Genomic DNA, 17,861 nt, shown 5'->3' on the forward strand with positions numbered 1-17,861 from the left:
GGGTGCATGCAGGTTATACACATTGGTAAGTAGTGGGGTGCATGCAGGTTATACACATTGGTGGGTAGTGGGGTGCATGCAGGATATACACATTGGTGGGTAGTGGGGTGCATGCAGGCTATACACATTGGTGGGTAGTGGGGTGCATGCAGGTTATACACATTGGTGGGTAGTGGGGTGCATGCAGGTTATACACATTGGTAAGTAGTGGGGTGCATGCAGGTTATACACATTGGTGGGTAGTGGGGTGCATGCAGGATATACACATTGGTGGGTAGTGGGGTGCATGCAGGATATACACATTGGTAAGTAGTGGGGTGCATGCAGGATATACACATTGGTGGGTAGTGGGGTGCATGCAGGCTATACACATTGGTGGGTAGTGGGGTGCATGCAGGTTATACACATTGGTGGGTAGTGGGGTGCATGCAGGCTATACACATTGGTGGGTAGTGGGGTGCATGCAGGCTATACACATTGGTAAGTAGTGGGGTGCATGCAGGTTATACACATTGGTAAGTAGTGGGGTGCATGCAGGTTATACACATTGGTGGGTAGTGGGGTGCATGCAGGATATACACATTGGTGGGTAGTGGGGTGCATGCAGGCTATACACATTGGTAAGTAGTGGGGTGCATGCAGGTTATACACATTGGTAAGTAGTGGGGTGCATGCAGGTTATACACATTGGTGGGTAGTGGGGTGCATGCAGGATATACACATTGGTGGGTAGTGGGGTGCATGCAGGATATACACATTGGTGGGTAGTGGGGTGCATGCAGGATATACACATTGGTAAGTAGTGGGGTGCATGCAGGATATACACATTGGTGGGTAGTGGGGTGCATGCAGGCTATACACATTGGTGGGTAGTGGGGTGCATGCAGGTTATACACATTGGTGGGTAGTGGGGTGCATGCAGGTTATACACATTGGTAAGTAGTGGGGTGCATGCAGGTTATACACATTGGTAAGTAGTGGGGTGCATGCAGGTTATACACATTGGTAAGTAGTGGGGTGCATGCAGGTTATACACATTGGTGGGTAGTGGGGTGCATGCAGGATATACACATTGGTGGGTAGTGGGGTGCATGCAGGATATACACATTGGTAAGTAGTGGGGTGCATGCAGGATATACACATTGGTGGGTAGTGGGGTGCATGCAGGTTATACACATTGCTGGGTAGTGGGGTGCATGCAGGATATACACATTGGTGGGTAGTGGGGTGCATGCAGGTTATACACATTGGTAAGTAGTGGGGTGCATGCAGGTTATACACATTGGTAAGTAGTGGGGTGCATGCAGGTTATACACATTGGTGGGTAGTGGGATTCATGCAGGATATACACATTGGTGGGTAGTGGGGTGCATGCAGGATATACACATTGGTGGGTAGTGGGGTGCATGCAGGTTATACACATTGGTAAGTAGTGGGGTGCATGCAGGTTATACACATTGGTGGGTAGTGGGGTGCATGCAGGATATACACATTGGTAAGTAGTGGGGTGCATGCAGGATATACACATTGGTGGGTAGTGGGGTGCATGCAGGATATACACATTGGTAAGTAGTGGGGTGCATGCAGGATATACACATTGGTGGGTAGTGGGGTGCATGCAGGCTATACACATTGGTGGGTAGTGGGGTGCATGCAGGTTATACACATTGGTGGGTAGTGGGTTGCATGCAGGTTATACACATTGGTAAGTAGTGGGGTGCATGCAGGTTATACACATTGGTAAGTAGTGGGGTGCATGCAGGTTATACACATTGGTAAGTAGTGGGGTGCATGCAGGATATACACATTGGTGGGTAGTGGGGTGCATGCAGGCTATACACATTGGTGGGTAGTGGGGTGCATGCAGGTTATACACATTGGTGGGTAGTGGGGTGCATGCAGGTTATACACATTGCTAAGTAGTGGGGTGCATGCAGGTTATACACATTGCTAAGTAGTGGGGTGCATGCAGGTTATACACATTGGTGGGTAGTGGGGTGCATGCAGGATATACACATTGGTGGGTAGTGGGGTTCATGCAGGATATACACATTGGTGGGTAGTGGGGTGCATGCAGGTTATACACATTGGTAAGTAGTGGGGTGCATGCAGGTTATACACATTGGTGGGTAGTGGGGTGCATGCAGGATATACACATTGGTGGGTAGTGGGGTGCATGCAGGTTATGAACATTGGTAAGTAGTGGGGTGCATGCAGGTTATACACATTGGTAAGTAGTGGGGTGCATGCAGGCTATACACATTGGTAAGTAGTGGGGTGCATGCAGGTTATACACATTGGTGGGTAGTGGGGTGCATGCAGGATATACACATTGGTGGGTAGTGGGGTGCATGCAGGTTATACACATTGGTAAGTAGTGGGGTGCATGCAGGTTATACACATTGATGGGTAGTGGGGTGCATGCAGGTTATACACATTGGTGGGTAGTGGGGTGCATGCAGGATATACACATTGGTAAGTAGTGGGGTGCATGCATGCAGGATATACACATTGGTAAGTAGTGGGGTGCATGCAGGATATACACATTGGTGGGTAGTGGGGTGCATGCAGGTTATACACATTGGTGGGTAGTGGGGTGCATGCAGGATATACACATTGGTGGGTAGTGGGGTGCATGCAGGCTATACACATTGGTAAGTAGTGGGGTGCATGCAGGTTATACACATTGGTGGGTAGTGGGGTGCATGCAGGATATACACATTGGTAAGTAGTGGGGTGCATGCAGGCTATACACATTGGTAAGTAGTGGGGTGCATGCAGGTTATACACATTGGTGGGTAGTGGGATGCATGCAGGATATACACATTGGTGGGTAGTGGGGTGCATGCAGGCTATACACATTGGTAAGTAGTGGGGTGCATGCAGGTTATACACATTGGTGGGTAGTGGGGTGCATGCAGGTTATACACATTGGTAAGTAGTGGGGTGCATGCAGGTTATACACATTGGTGGGTAGTGGGGTGCATGCAGGATATACACATTGGTGGGTAGTGGGGTGCATGCAGGTTATACACATTGGTGGGTAGTGGGGTGCATGCAGGTTATACACATTGCTGGGTAGTGGGGTGCATGCAGGTTATACACATTGGTGGGTAGTGGGGTGCATGCAGGTTATACACATTGGTGGGTAGTGGGGTGCATGCAGGTTATACACATTGGTGGGTAGTGGGGTGCATGCAGGTTATACACATTGGTAAGTAGTGGAGTGCATGCAGGTTATACACATTGGTAAGTAGTGGGGTGCATGCAGGCTATAAACATAAATGACCAGTGGACTATAAAATACTTACCAAAAGTTTTTGAAGGCAAGAGCTCCATTTTCTGCTTCCACACTTTGTGCAGTCAGCATAAAATTGCATTGAGTAACTTCAGGTGAGTTGTTGTTATTATGATGAATATGATTCAAATTATTCATCATTCATTGTATATTGTGTACACACTGGGGGTACTGTAATTCAGGGAGACACCACCCAGCCGGAGTGAAATCCCTCTTTGCAAATTAATGGGCATGCCGTGAAAATGGATGTGTACACCAAGCCAGATCATGGGGCCTGCTGCTGTCTGCACCGCTGCCGCCATTTCTGGGAGGGTTGGCGGGGTGGGGGGGTTCATTAAAGTTCAGCAGGCCGGTGCAGGTGCGGGGGGGGGATGTAGGTGGTGGGAAATGGATGTTGCACAGCAGTGGTGACAGGGGTTGACAGATCGGATCTCTGCTATGGATCTGATCCGCGGCACTGCTCCCCCATTCCAGTGACAGCCCCCACACAGCTGCTGGTGCTGCACAATCAGTGCGGCTGTTACGGATATCTTCTGAGTACAGCTGTGTGATTGTGCAGCCTATGCTGGCAGTGGCTGGCATGCAAGCTGCAGGACGGAGACCAGAGCCAGCCACCCGCTGCAGGTAACCCCATCCCGCCCGGCTCCCCGATGTGTTGGTAAGTCAGTGGTCACTGGCTACCAGAAGGGGACCAACATATTAAAAGTAAAGGAGGTTATGCGGGATGTGAGGGAGGCGGGGGTGATGGGATGTGTATGTTGGGTATAGTAAGTGGAAGCAGGATGTGTAATGGGAGAAGAGGATTATAGGGTATACGTGGGCGGAATAGGGTGTGTGTGGCCGGGATAGAGGGTTATGGGGCGTATGTTGGGTGACAGGAACTAAAATGCAGGATGTGTTGGTGGTAGCATTATTTGGGGTGTTTGAAGGCGATAGGGGGAGTAGGGTATGTTGGTGTTAGAGGGGTAAGGGGTACATGTGGTAAGACATAGGCATGTAGATGCTGGGTCCTGGGGGGAGCAGCATATGGCCACTCACCACCCGCTGCCATGGCTCTGTGGGGTGTGTGCTCAGCTCCTTGGCTGCTGAGGGACTCAAACCAGCACCAATGCCCACCAGTCTATCAAAGTTCACGGACCAGCAGCTGCAGTTAGTGATTGACCGCCAGACCGCAAGCTCCATTTGGTTCACTTGTCTGCGTCAAATTTCAAATGTCTTTTAGAATGTAAGCTCTCACGGGCAGGGCCCTCTCTCCTCTTGTGCCTTTCTTAGAATATATAAACCTCTGCCACCCTGATGATTGCTTCAGTGTCCTGTCCCCTGATGCAACTATCCATATTTACCATGTACTTGTCCTAAACTGTCTTGTACTGTCATTTTATATGTGTTTTTGTTCCTAATTATGCTTTGTAAAGCGCTGCGGAATTTGTGTGCGCTATATAAGAAACTGTTAATAAATAAATAAATAAATGTCTGTAGCGATGGTATGAGCCGCTCAGCAGCATAGGAGCTGACCACACACCACACAGGGCCATGGCGTTGAGCTCTCTCATACCCTCTTATATGGCCTTAATATGGGAATTCTGTAAGGCGCACTAATGTAGGCATTGTTTAAGGGTCACTACTGGGTGAAGTATGTGCAAGGAACATTACTGGGGGCATAATATGTAATGGACATTACGTGTGGCATAATGTGTAATGGGCATTACAGTGTATGCCATAATGTGTAATGGATAATACGGTGTGCAGCAATGTGTAATGGGCATTAAGGTATGCAACAATATGTAATGGGCATTATGGCGGCATAATGTGTAATGGGTACTGCAGTGTGTGACAACATGTAATTGGCATAACAGTGTATGAAAATGTGTAATGGGCATAAGGGTGTCTAAGGGGTTTTTTAGATCGATATCCCCGATTACTGTATACCCGGAATTTTGATCCCGGGTTCAACCCTTTCACACTAAACCCCTGTCGCCCATTACACACAGGGGGTTAAAATGCCAGTTTGGTCGACCTGATTATTCAGTTTGGCGATTTCACATCGCACCTCGACTCAGCAATAACCTGGGTTATAAATACTATCTGAAAGGACTATAAGGGGCTCTGCCCAGTGCAATGTGTACTAGTGGCACTACTATGTGGTGTAATGTGAATAATATTCCCACAAAGCTACTGTATGCCCTGAATGTTTGACACCCACCTTCGGCATACACTGTTCCTAGTTTGAGCATGGGGGGGGGGGGGGGGGGGGGCTAGTTCCGCCTCTGGTGTAGAACATGCAAAGATTTCACAGCCCAGTGAATATGCCCAAAACCATTCATAAGCAGACTTACTAGGTGGCTCCTATGAAAACAGGCATATCCGACCTGTTGCTGATGTCACACACCCTCCCATAATTGCATTTACCCTGACAAGCCAGCATTTTTCTTGTCACTCCCATGAAATTGCTGATTACCGCCCCCATACGCCTACTTCCTGTCAATCACTTGCAAACGGCCTGCAAATAGAAAAAGTAGCATGATTTAATCGTGCATTGTGGCTCATATGCATGCGCAGTCTATCGATAATCGGCTGGTGTGCCAATTCACAGCCGTGTGAACAGGTCTGATGTGTACCTATTGAACTATATTCATTTTTCCATGAACGATATAGGCAAAATCGAGCTACATGTACAGACGACAGAAACATTAGTTGACAAGGGATCACATACACAGGACGATATTGTGAACTACATGTCATAGTGTGTGGGCCTTTCGTACATACACCCCTTTGCCCAACAGGAACTTTAGAGTCAATACTGCTATATGTGCTGCATTATTAATTCCTCTCTGACTACTGTCGTGTGAATGGTTCAGAGAACTGAGGCCAAAGTATTATTAGTGCTGTTAATAATAAAATACCCTACTAATGTATTATTCATCAACACAACTACCACACAATCATTAGCACAGCTTCATTAAGCCTCCTTTGTTAAACCCAGATGTTTTGTATCACCTAACACAGGACAAAACGATGATCCTGCCAGGCTAATGGATTACTATGGGAAGGTTATATGCAAGGCAATCATGTCTTTTCAAGAACATGTAATCGATCCTAGAATAACTATTGTGTGGGTGGGAGACAATATTACAGTAAGTCCTTATCTAATGGATGATCCATTCATAGCCGAACCATGAACACACATATTACGGTATAGCAGGATAAATGCCTACTTAAATGCAAAGTACTGTAGGGCCAGCTGTAAATGAAAAGATTTAGGGGATCATTCAGACCTGCTCACTAGGCTGCGTATATCGCTGCCTAACGAGCAGGTAAATGTCACCCCACCAAACGCACACCCCTCACCCAGCACCCGAATCCCCATGCTACCATGCGAGCAGATGCGTATGCTTATACATCCCCTTGCATGAGTCCGCACAGAGGAGAAAGCATTCAATGGTTACTCACCGTCCAATGCTGTCTCCTCAGGGCGGACACTGACATCATGTGATGTTATCCGCCTGCCCCAAGCAGGCATTCGCAGTGGTCCACCCAGTGTTTCCCAGCGCTCGCTGCTGGGTTTCCATGTGCACATAATTGCATATATATGCAGACCCCCCACCATCAGGGAACCTGTACGAACAGGACTGAATCAGCCCCTTAGAGCACTATCTACTAAAATAGGGACTCTTATATAGTTAGTCTCTTGAAGACAGTTTGGGGCAGATTTAACACCAGTTTTTATATATGTAACATAGTATCAGATCTATCCTACGGTATACTGCTTACAGTTATCCTTCTTCACATTGTCAGTTAGAATGTGGTGTTTCATAATCACAATGCATACAGAACCTCCCAACAGTCCCGATTACCACGGGAATGTCCAGGTTTTCGGGGACATTCACGCGTCCCTCCCGCAGCCGGCAGTGTCCCATGGTGGTGGTGGTGGGGGGGGGGGGGGCTGTTGGGGGTCTCCCTGTCGGCTGCTGAGCAGCGGTGAATAAACGCTGTGTGCATGCGCACAGCGTCTATTCCTGCAGCCAGGGGGCTGAGGGCATGGCTAGAGGGTCACAGAGCCTATGGGTCATGGTGGCAAAATAGGGGCATGGCATCACGGTAAAGCCACGAGTATAGGCCATGACCCCTTTCATTAGGCCAGGCCCCCCAAATTTTTGACACGCCATAGGTGCGCTTCTCTGTGTCCCTCTTCCATCTCTCTACAAGTTGGGAGGTATGACAATGGCATATATGCAAAAGAAAAGTAGAATACAGTAACAAACAATGCATACCTAGGTTCCTTTCATCATAAGGGGCAGGGTGCCCCCCTGATAATTATGTATCCAACTTGCCATGTGTATTGTTCTTAAAAGAATCTGTCCCCATGATCCCTAAAACTACTGCCAAAGTGTTACTTACTCCCTCTGACCCGAGATCATGCATACATATGACGACTAGTGTCACAGGAGGGATCCCTCTTTGCAACGTGACTCTCCCTCCTATAGGAAGGAGCAAGGCTTAGGGGAGATGATGTTGGTCTCTGCAAGCAAACTCCCAAATCTTTAACTTTGAATACTAGGCGGTGAACAGAGCCACTGAGAGGGAGGGGGAACGGGTACTAATTACCATAGTAGCTTGCAGGAGGGGCCCTGGCCCGACCCCCCCTTCCCCCTCGGTCCCATTTGGGCAGCACACACCTACAGCATACACCAACAGCATGTGCTGTGCTGACAGCAGGCTCAGCATGGGCGTCTCACTGAAAGCATGAGAGTTCATGCTGAGCCTGCTGCCAGCACAGCATATGCTGTAGGTGTGTGCTGCTGCTGAGGGGGGGGGGGGCGACAATAGCACTAGACGCGTGGGTGTGCACTGCTATATCTAAGAGGAATCTTTTTAAATTACCTATATCCAACTGTAGATGAGCCCCAAAGCAGTAAGTAAGAGCTACTATACTTGCTAAAGAAAAGTAACTGACACATGTCAGAGATTGTTCTTCTATTGTGTCTTACACTTGGTTCCATATAAATGGCCACAAGACATGCATGTAGCCATAGGGATCATTGTGTTTTATCTAAAGATGAGTGCTGGAGTAATATTGACCTCAATATCATTAATTTCCAGCCCTTTCCAGACAATTTTGACCACTTTACAGCTCACAATGTTGTTTTCATTCAATTTAGGTCTGCAGCAAGCTGGAACGTCTGACAGTATCAGTATGGTGTATTGGGGTGCAATACACACAAACAATGAATAAAGAAGAGAAAAATTGATTTTAATTTTAATTAATTTACTTTGTTTTTAATGTGCAGCTTGTATAACACTGCTTACAGGCCGAACAATCACACACCCACCTTCTGACAGTATACTATGGGTGCAGTGTGCACAAAGAATGAATAAAAAAGAGAATATTTAATTAGGATTTTTTTAGTTTAATTTAATTTGTTTTTAGTGCGCAGCTTGTATAACGCTGCGTGGAGGCCGAAAAATCACACACCCACCTTCTGACAGTAAACTATGGGTGCAGTACACACAAAGAATAAATAAAGACGAGAAAAATTGATTAGGATCTTTAAAATTTAATTATTTTTAATGCGCAGCTTGTATAATGTTGCGTGGACGCAGAACAATCACACACGGAACTTGTGGTGTATACTATTGGGGTGCAGTATACAGCAAAAAAATTTAAAACAGCAACATTTATTTTTGTACTGTATTTTTTTTTTATGGACGGGCCTTGGATAACACTGCGTGGACCGTGGAGGCAGAACTATCATACGCGGAACTTGTTCTGCTTCTGACAGTAGTATATATGTATGGTGTATTGGATTGCATTACAGCACACCACAGTGACATCACACCACAATAAAAAAAAATAAACAATGAAAAGCTGACTGACAGTCTGCCTGTGTATCCCACTACACTGACTGACAGCTTGCCTAAGACACAACCAGTACAATTAGTAATTACTACAATAAGTATATTATATAACCCAGCACACAAACCCCTCTGCAGTCTGCAAAGCACAAACCCCTCTGCACTGCACAAACCCCTCTGCTTAGTCTACACTGCACTGCCATAAACCCCTCTGCACTGCACAACACCCCTCTACACACTACACAAACCTCTCTAGTCTGCACTGCACAACACCGCTCTGCACTGCACAACACCTCTCTGTCTGCACTCTGCACTGCACCCCTCTGCACTGCATCCCTCTGCCCACTAATTGAATTTATGTGACTGACAATGACATTTGATTGATGATTCCACCCCAGGCCCCTGCACACAGCACAAGTTCAACTACCACCGGGCACATGCAGAGCTGTGCGCAGCTGGAAGCGTGAGGGTGAAATGGCGCAGAATTCTCGGGACGCCGAGCTTTTATAGACTCTGCGTCTCACGAGAATCCAATGCAACAGCTGCATAATGTGGGCTAGGTGAAATGAGGGAGATTGCTAGACTAATGAGGTAGAGAGGGAGATTGCTGCTATTTCAGGGGCATCCTGCAGAATACAGGAGGGTATGCAAGTATGCCATTGGCTAGCACATCCCACCCAGAGTGAGGCGCTATCTCATATATCGTTTCAAAAAGAGGGTCTACATATTACCGCCACATAATAAATGTTGGTGGAGAGAACACTTGCTACTTATTATTACTGTGTATGTACTGTAATATGTCACATGAAGCTGATAATATATACTGTCCTGGAAATAATTATTTTAATTAGTGCTATTTTTATTGTCCATTGTTTTTAGACATTATATACAACTATAACATAAAACAAGGGCAAAGTCTGTACTACTCATATGATTGTACAATCTATATGAAGTAATGGAAGTAATAAAAATAGATTTACAGTACAATGTGCTATGCGAGGAACATCCTACTTGATGTGTTAATTGAAAAGGAAACAGCGATCTAGGAGATAAGAACCTAATAATCCTCATTCTGAAGTGTATACTGTGTATCTCATACACTGACATGATGAAGAGAACAATGATCTTATCAGTGGCCAACCGCACAATGCTTCCTCCTATCAGTGTTGGGGCACCTGCAGTAATTGGCATCAGAACAATATTTTACATCTATCTTTATATATATAGTTAGAGTGGTGTGGAAAGTGGATGTGAGGCGCTACTTGTCAGTTTGTCTTTTGTCTAAAATTATCATAGTCATCGTCGGAGAGGCATGTGTGAGTGTACTGTGGGTGGTGGAGGGGTGGGGGCGGTGCAGCTGGGGGTGCAAGAAGGTTTACAGGGGTTCTGTGGGTGGTGGAGGTGAGGATGCGGTGTTGCGGCGGGTGGGGTAGGGGAGTGTGCGAGGGTAGTGCGGGTGATGGAGGGGCAGATGCGGTGGGTTGTGGAGGTCCATGTGTGGGGATAATTAGGGGAGCGGTGTGTGCAGGGATGGCACAGCGGTGTGCATCTGTAGACATGTAACTGCAAATCACCAGGAAGGTGCCAGGACCCAGTGTGGTTTCACCAAAGTCGAGGTGTATTGTGGAGCCATGGCACCCAGAGCTTTTGTCACTTTACCCCCTCCCCCCCCCCCCAGACCTTGGTATCCTCCCCCATGTTATTTTAGAACCATTTCCCCATAAAGCACTCCCTTTCAATAGTACAACTTGCTGAAATGCCCCTGGTAGTGCACAGGGCAGCCGAGAGGAATGCCGGGCCCTGGCAAAATTTTGGGGGCGTGGCCTAAGTGTGGGGTGTGGGCACCTCCCCCACTTAGGCCACGCCCCAAAATGTTTAGAGGAGGGTGAAAGAAAACTCTAAAAACTGTAATCTCAGCAGCAGCACACACCTATATCATACGCTGTGCTGACAGCAGGCTCAGCATGACCTCTCACGCTGTCAGTGAGACACTCATGCTGAGCCTGCTGAAAGCACAGCACATGCTGTAGAGTGTGTGCTGCTGTTACTACTCAGGAGGGACGGAGGGGCCCCTCCAGCAAGCCTGGGCCTGGGTAATTAGTACCCGCTCCCCCCCTCTCGGCTGCCCTGGTAGTGCCACACGTATGTAATGCCCCTGCTGTGACTGAGTGGGGGAAGGGAGAGGCCACTTGGGGGAGGGTGGAGCCGGCAGCTAATGCTGCTTGTAATTTCCCCCACTGATGGGGGAGAGGAGAGGCTACTGTGTCTAGCACTGGGGGGAGAGGGGGGGCATAGCTGTTGCTGCTTGTAATGGCCCCCAGCAGTATCTTGTTTGTAATGCCCCAGTAGTGCCTCAGGACAGGTGGAGTGACAGGAGAGAAGTTGGCGGCTGCTGCCGCAATTTGCATGCAGCTCTGGCTGGATGTCAGCTAGGAGAAGAGGCTATTGCAGCTTTGACTGGGGGGAGAGGAAAGAAGTTGGCGGCTGGAGCTGCTGTTTGCTTGAGTGGGCTGGGGGACACTGCTGCTGCTGTGGCTGGATGGCAGCTGGGAGAAAATGCTATTGCGGCTGTTGCAGCTTTGACTGAGGGAGAGGAGAGAAGCTGGTGCCTGATGCCGCTGCTCTCTGGGTGGCCAGCGCAGGAGCAGCGCAGAATCATCATTTTGACCAGCGCCACTGCTCAGCCTCCAAGAGGAAGCAGGGATACAGCCTCACGCTGCAGGTGATTGGTGGTGCCACCGCGTCCCCTCCCAGTCTCACAGTATTGCTATGCGGGTAGGCTGTGGGCTGCGGACCGTGGGGCGGGCCTCGGGCATCCCGCATCAGTCACCGGCGGCCTCTGCAATTTACTTCCCCCAGCAGCAAGGTGTGTGTGTGTGTGGGGGGGGGGGGGGGGGGTGAAGGGCACATGCAGGGCTAGAGAGATAGCAGGGGATGCAAGGAGGGGGCGAGTGCGGATGGCACCCCCGGGCCACTGGCATTGGCAGGGAGGAAGGGGTGCGCACTGGGACCACTGACTTACTTTCTCCGGCTGCAGGGTGACGGGTTCAGGAGGTAGGGATTGGGATCTTTTGGTCTACAGCATGATGGTCGACAGTCATAAGGTCGACACCATTAGGTTGACATGGGTCTAGGTCGACATGGAAAAGGTTGACATGTTATAGGTCGAAAGGTCATTAGTTTGACAGGTCGTTAGTTCGACAATGTCTAGGTCAACAGTCAAAAGGTCGACATGGGGTTTTTCACAGTTTTTTACCTGAATGTCAACACAGTCGACATGGGCACAGTTTAAGGTGCACCGCATCCCCTCTCTGTGCTCGCACACGTGCGTCGGGCATGGTGCCTCGCTACGCTCGGCACACTATTTTATTCTCCCACCATGCCCTAGTGGATGGTAGGGCATGAAATACCGCCTGTTGGCACATGTCGGCTCAAAAAAACAGTGAAAAAACCCATGTTGACCTTTTGACTGTCGATTTAGACACTAACGACCTGTCGAACTAACGACCTGTCGACTTAGAACCATGTTGTTCTTTTCCCATGTCGACCTAGACCCATGTCAACATTTTCCTAATGACTGTCGACCAGCATGCTGTAGACCAAATGACCGCATCCCGGAGGTAGTTAAGGTAGGCTGCAGTGTCAGAGTGGGGGATATGGGAGGGACTGCTACCACGGTGATAGGCTATTAGCCCCATCTGTGCGCATGTGCGCGCGCACACAACTTGACGAGCGTGCGCACAGACATTACAACAGAGCGCACAAAGCAGCAGTGGTCCCTTTTTGCAGTTGTGGACTCAATTAATGTGTGTTTCACCCATTAACTTTATTGTGTGCTGTGTTTTAAATGTTTAAATGTTTAATATCATTTTGAAGTAAATTTAACACAAATTCTGAATGTCATTTTCCAGTTTTATGTAAGTGACGCACAAAAATTAAAATTTCCTTCAAAAGTTGCACAGCCAAAATCTTTTGCTGCACACAGCCTTCAAAAAATTAGAGGGAACATTGTCTGTGACTCCGCCCAGCATTATAAACACAGTCACAGAGTGACAGATGTGGCCAAATATATAAGAGATAAGATAATTATCCAAGTTGAAAACAGGCAACAAAAAACTTATGGACCAATAGGAATTTAATGAAATGTTTTAATTAGTGTTTTTTGTATGAACAAAACATTAGAGGGACTATGACAATCTGTATACACCCTTTCTTTTAATAAATTACCTTTATTTATCAAAATCTGCCAGGGTAAAGAACTGAATTTATTTTGCTGACAAAGAGGATGATTTTAGATGCAAAGCTTTGTGTCAAACTGAGAAATCAGCACTAGTCACATACATAATAGAGCCACATACATAATATATAGATTTCTTAAATAAATCAAGACAGCAAGTAAAATCAAACAAACTGCTAGAGAAACTCAAGGGATCTGCCAAGAAACTCTGAAACAAACAGGAAAGACAAATATACAGAGAACAGCCTATACATAAAGTTCCAGGTAAACTCATACATCCTTATTTCCACAATCATACAAAAAGACATAGAGGAAGAGGATTGATGATGGCATCTTCAGTCTCAAAGTGGACAGGTTCCTGATCACTGAGTCCTGTTTACACGGTATTACCAAGGTGCGCAGTTACTGTTACAAGCCGTGGCGGTGCGGTGCAGGTCCCGGCTGTTGCTAAGCAACCGGGGCATCAGCGTGTTTCCACCTGAAGGGTTGTTTGGAGCAGTGCCGACACATGTGCACCGTTAGTCCCGGCTGTTGCTCAGGGAGAGAGGTGTGTCCCTGTCCAGGCAGTGGCCACAACTATAACTTCAGTGGGTAAGACATGCTGCCCCCCCCAGCTGAGGCTAATTACTGTAGTTATTGGCTGAGGATTTTGACGATCCACTTTTCTTGTGTGCCATGGTGTGTGGAAGCACGCCATGCAATATTCATTGGGTGGCTAATGCTTCACCAATCTAGTGACTAGCCAAGAGCGCACTTACTATACAGTATGTATGTGATGCTCACGTGCCTCATTCCCGTGAACATTGCTGTGATGAACTGTATTCATACTGTACGTACTGTATGACACTCGTACACCTCATTCCCGGGAACATCACTGCGGTTCCAACTATACTGTACAAGCTTGGGCAAATGGGCTGTGTAGTGTCCCGGTCCCCTAGACAAAAAATACCTGTTGCCTGCAGTTCACGTAGCCGATGCTGAATATTGTGAACACCAAACCCTGGACCATCTCATTCTCTGTGAACAGCATTACGGCCCCGTCTTTACAAAGACTCATGAGCAGTGTCTGCTGTCACCAGGTGGCGTAGGCTAGTGGATAACTGTGCCGCTCTACATGCTGGAAACCCGTGTTCAATCACGGTCATTTATTTATTTATTTTTAATTTAAACATTTATGAAAGTTATATTTAATACAAATAGACAAACATTACAAAGCAAAATTATAGAATAGTGACCCCGCCCCAGATACTGCAGCCCTAGATCAACCCCAAGACTCCTAGAATCCTGAAGAAATACGCATGTAAAGGAATGGGTGATCATAGGCGCTGTATCCTCACTGTGTATACCGTACAGTATTTTCAGTTCTCACGTCCAGATGTTCCAGATAGGACACCGTTAACTGACCTGTAATCAGTGCCCTATGTGCACATCAGGGTTTCTTTGCTACTCCTTCTGGTCCACCAGACAGCTGCAGGGCAGCTTATTTATTAGGAGGCGATTTAGTTGATCTAATGGATGATGGTGTGTAACCAGGAAGTGATGACATCATTTCCGGGTCTTAGGTATATAAACTGGCCCGGTGAGGCTATACAGCTGTGTCCTGTCTGAGGATGGATACCAGGTTGCCTGTCTGACCATGATACCAGTTATATTTGCTGTACAGTTTCCTGATGACGATCTATACTAGATCGAAACGTTACGTCACGTCGGATGTACCCTTGTATCGACAATAAATTTGGTACTTGTGTATTATAGCGGCACCCCCGATTTCCATTGCGCGATTTTTTAATCGTATCGCATCGCATGCCATGCACCCGATGGCATGCGATGCGATGCAACGCGATTTTTGCCCCCTATATGATGAAAGATTGTATAAGCACCCTAAAGGGTGCTTTTAAGCACCGTAATGGGTGCTTACAATGTTAAATGCACCCCCACGCCACCCCCCCACTATAAACGTGAACCCGAAGCGTGGCGAGCGCAGCGAGCCCACGAGGGGCGGCGGTACGCGTCCTCCGACCTTTTCATACCCCCACTATCCACGTCGGCGTGGAGTTGAGAATAGAAAGTGTGGCGAGCGCAGAGAGGGGACGCGGATACCTTCACAGGTATCGGAGTCCCCTCGCGGCCTTCACAGGTATCCGCGTCCCCTCGCGGGGCACGCTGCGCTCGCCACGCTTCGGGCTCGGTGGCTCGCTGCGCTCGACACACTTTCTATTCTCAACTCCACGCCGACGTGGATAGTGGGGGTATGAAAAGGTCGGAGGACGCGTACCGACGCCCCTCGCGGGCTCGCGGCGCTCGCCACGCTTCGGGTTCACGTTTATAGTGGGGGGGTGGCGGGGGGGTGCATTTAACATTGTAAGCACCCATTAGGGTGCTTATACAATGTTTAATCGCATCGCATTGTATGGCATTGTATGCCATATACAATGTCATACAATTTTAAAATTGTATGGCATTGTACAATATCGCGCGATATCGCATCGCATCGCATCGCATACCATCGTATGCCTTATGGTATGCGATGCGATGGGCGCCGCCAAAATACACAAGTACCATAAATTTTGCTGTTGAATAAGACCTTGGTGAGTGCCCATTTCATCTACAATTGTACCCTTTGATGTTCATTCATCTGTTGGAGCACCCCGCTTTGAAAACATGAACAATTGAGTGCGGACTCTGTCAATTTATATATATATATATATATATATATATATATATATATATATATATAAGAAAGGCAAGGGGTACCCAACACCGCGCCCTATTAGCCCAAAGCTGCACCTCTGAAGGATCCCTGTTAGCTGAGACCCGGGACGGACAGAAATACAAAGAAGATCAGGGTGCGCTAAGGTAAATTACACAACTTTCTCATTAAAACATAAATATTTAATAAAAAGCCTCTGATAAGGCTTAGAATAAATCAAATCAAAAAGAGTTACACAGCCATTTCATAGAATAATTTAACAATCCACAGTATGGAACAGGCCCAACGCGTTTCGTCACCCACGTGACTTCATCAGGGGCGCTTTGGATGTTGATTGAAATAAGGTGCGATAGCACTGCAAATGATAAACATAAATTCAACATAATGCATAAAACAGCAGAATGCATATAAAAAATACGTATTTCTACACAAAGATGAGGTAATCGAAAAAGATGAAGAGGACAAAGGAGAGGCAGAACAATTGATAGTTCAAAATTATCTTGATACAAATATATATATATATATATATTTTTTTTTTTTAAACAGTATACAGATATTTTCCACCGTGTCTAAAAAAAACACATTTTTAACAAATATAAGGATTCCATGTGTGCATTTAACATCCACCGAAAAGATCCTTATATAGACATTGAAGAAAAAGAGTACCTTCTAGGGGTGTATCCAATTGGTCAAACCATAGATATTGTATTCAAGCAAGACCCATACAGATATATATCTGAATAAAGGGACATATATGATAGTAAGGTACTTATTCATCATCTGTTACTGCATCAGAAAAATGCACATCACATATAATAAAATTGGGGTATAAAAATTGTACCTTCTTGGAGCGTCTCTAAATGACCAAATAAATAGCTGTGTACTTCAGCTAAAGTTGCACAGATGTAAATCTAAATGGAGAGACATATATGGTGGCCGAGTCAGACAATATCAACTTATATTTAACCACCACCAACACCTAATGATAGTTAGGGGTATTTTTCAAAGGACTTACATATCGCCAAATATCGGAACAAAAAATGCAATAGTCCAGGCGTATGTCACCAAGGATCACGTTTCTCACACCTTTTATATCGGTGTTAACATCAAGGACCAATGAGCAGCTTCAAAAAAATCTAGTAATATAAAAAGTTTTTTTTCCCCCATTAGGAATACATACAATGAGGCATAAATGCCCAATATGAGACCATAATAAAAAACAGGAGTTCAAACTTCCCAAAAAAGGGAGGGCATAAGGTTAAATACTTACATAAGGCTGGGAGGCCAGAAGTTCACTCTAGTGGATCCAAATGCAGAATGACTGCTGGTGTGGAAAAAGGGCTATATAAGGACCCAGGGAGAAAACATCACTTCCTGTATAAATTAATCCCAGGTGTCCCCAATGAAAGTAGCCTGTGTGTTAAAACACAATTGCCAAGACCTTTAATGAGACCCTAAGGCTCAGATAACAGGACAAGAGAATCCAATATTAGAATAGCATTGTGTGCTGATAAAAAAAATAAAATAAAATAAAATATAAAAAAAAAAAAATAAATAAAAAAAAAAATAATAATAATAAAAAAAAAAAAAATTTAAAAAAAAATTATTAAAAAAAAACAAAAAAAAAAAAAAAAAATTGAAAAAAAAAATAAATAAAAAAAATAATAATAATTAAAAAAAAAAAGAAACGTCAGGCAGCTCCGCTATGCGTTCCAAATCGGCGCCATTTTGCCTGACATGGAACGCACACGCTGCGCCGGATA

General features: G+C 46.3%; 1 long non-coding RNA gene across 2 annotated transcripts; it reads right to left on the reverse strand.

Moving 5' to 3' along the window:
* Positions 1-16,141: 16,141 nt before the first annotated feature.
* Positions 16,142-17,491, reverse strand: LOC146026979 (uncharacterized). 2 transcript variants are annotated; one of them, XR_014454607.1, is made up of 5 exons: positions 17,369-17,491; positions 17,114-17,234; positions 16,940-17,009; positions 16,765-16,834; positions 16,142-16,453 (listed from the first exon to the last, which is right to left on the reverse strand). It is a non-coding gene; the product is annotated as an uncharacterized LOC146026979 (long non-coding RNA). The 2 variants fall into 2 exon arrangements; XR_014454606.1 differs by having other exon boundaries at positions 16,940-17,234.
* Between the last annotated feature and the right edge of the window lie 370 nt (positions 17,492-17,861).

The sequence above is a fragment of the Crinia signifera genome, chromosome 8 (genome assembly GCF_055691185.1).
Source record: "Crinia signifera chromosome 8, ASM5569118v1, whole genome shotgun sequence".
In the NCBI taxonomy this organism is placed as follows: Eukaryota; Metazoa; Chordata; class Amphibia; order Anura; family Myobatrachidae; genus Crinia; species Crinia signifera.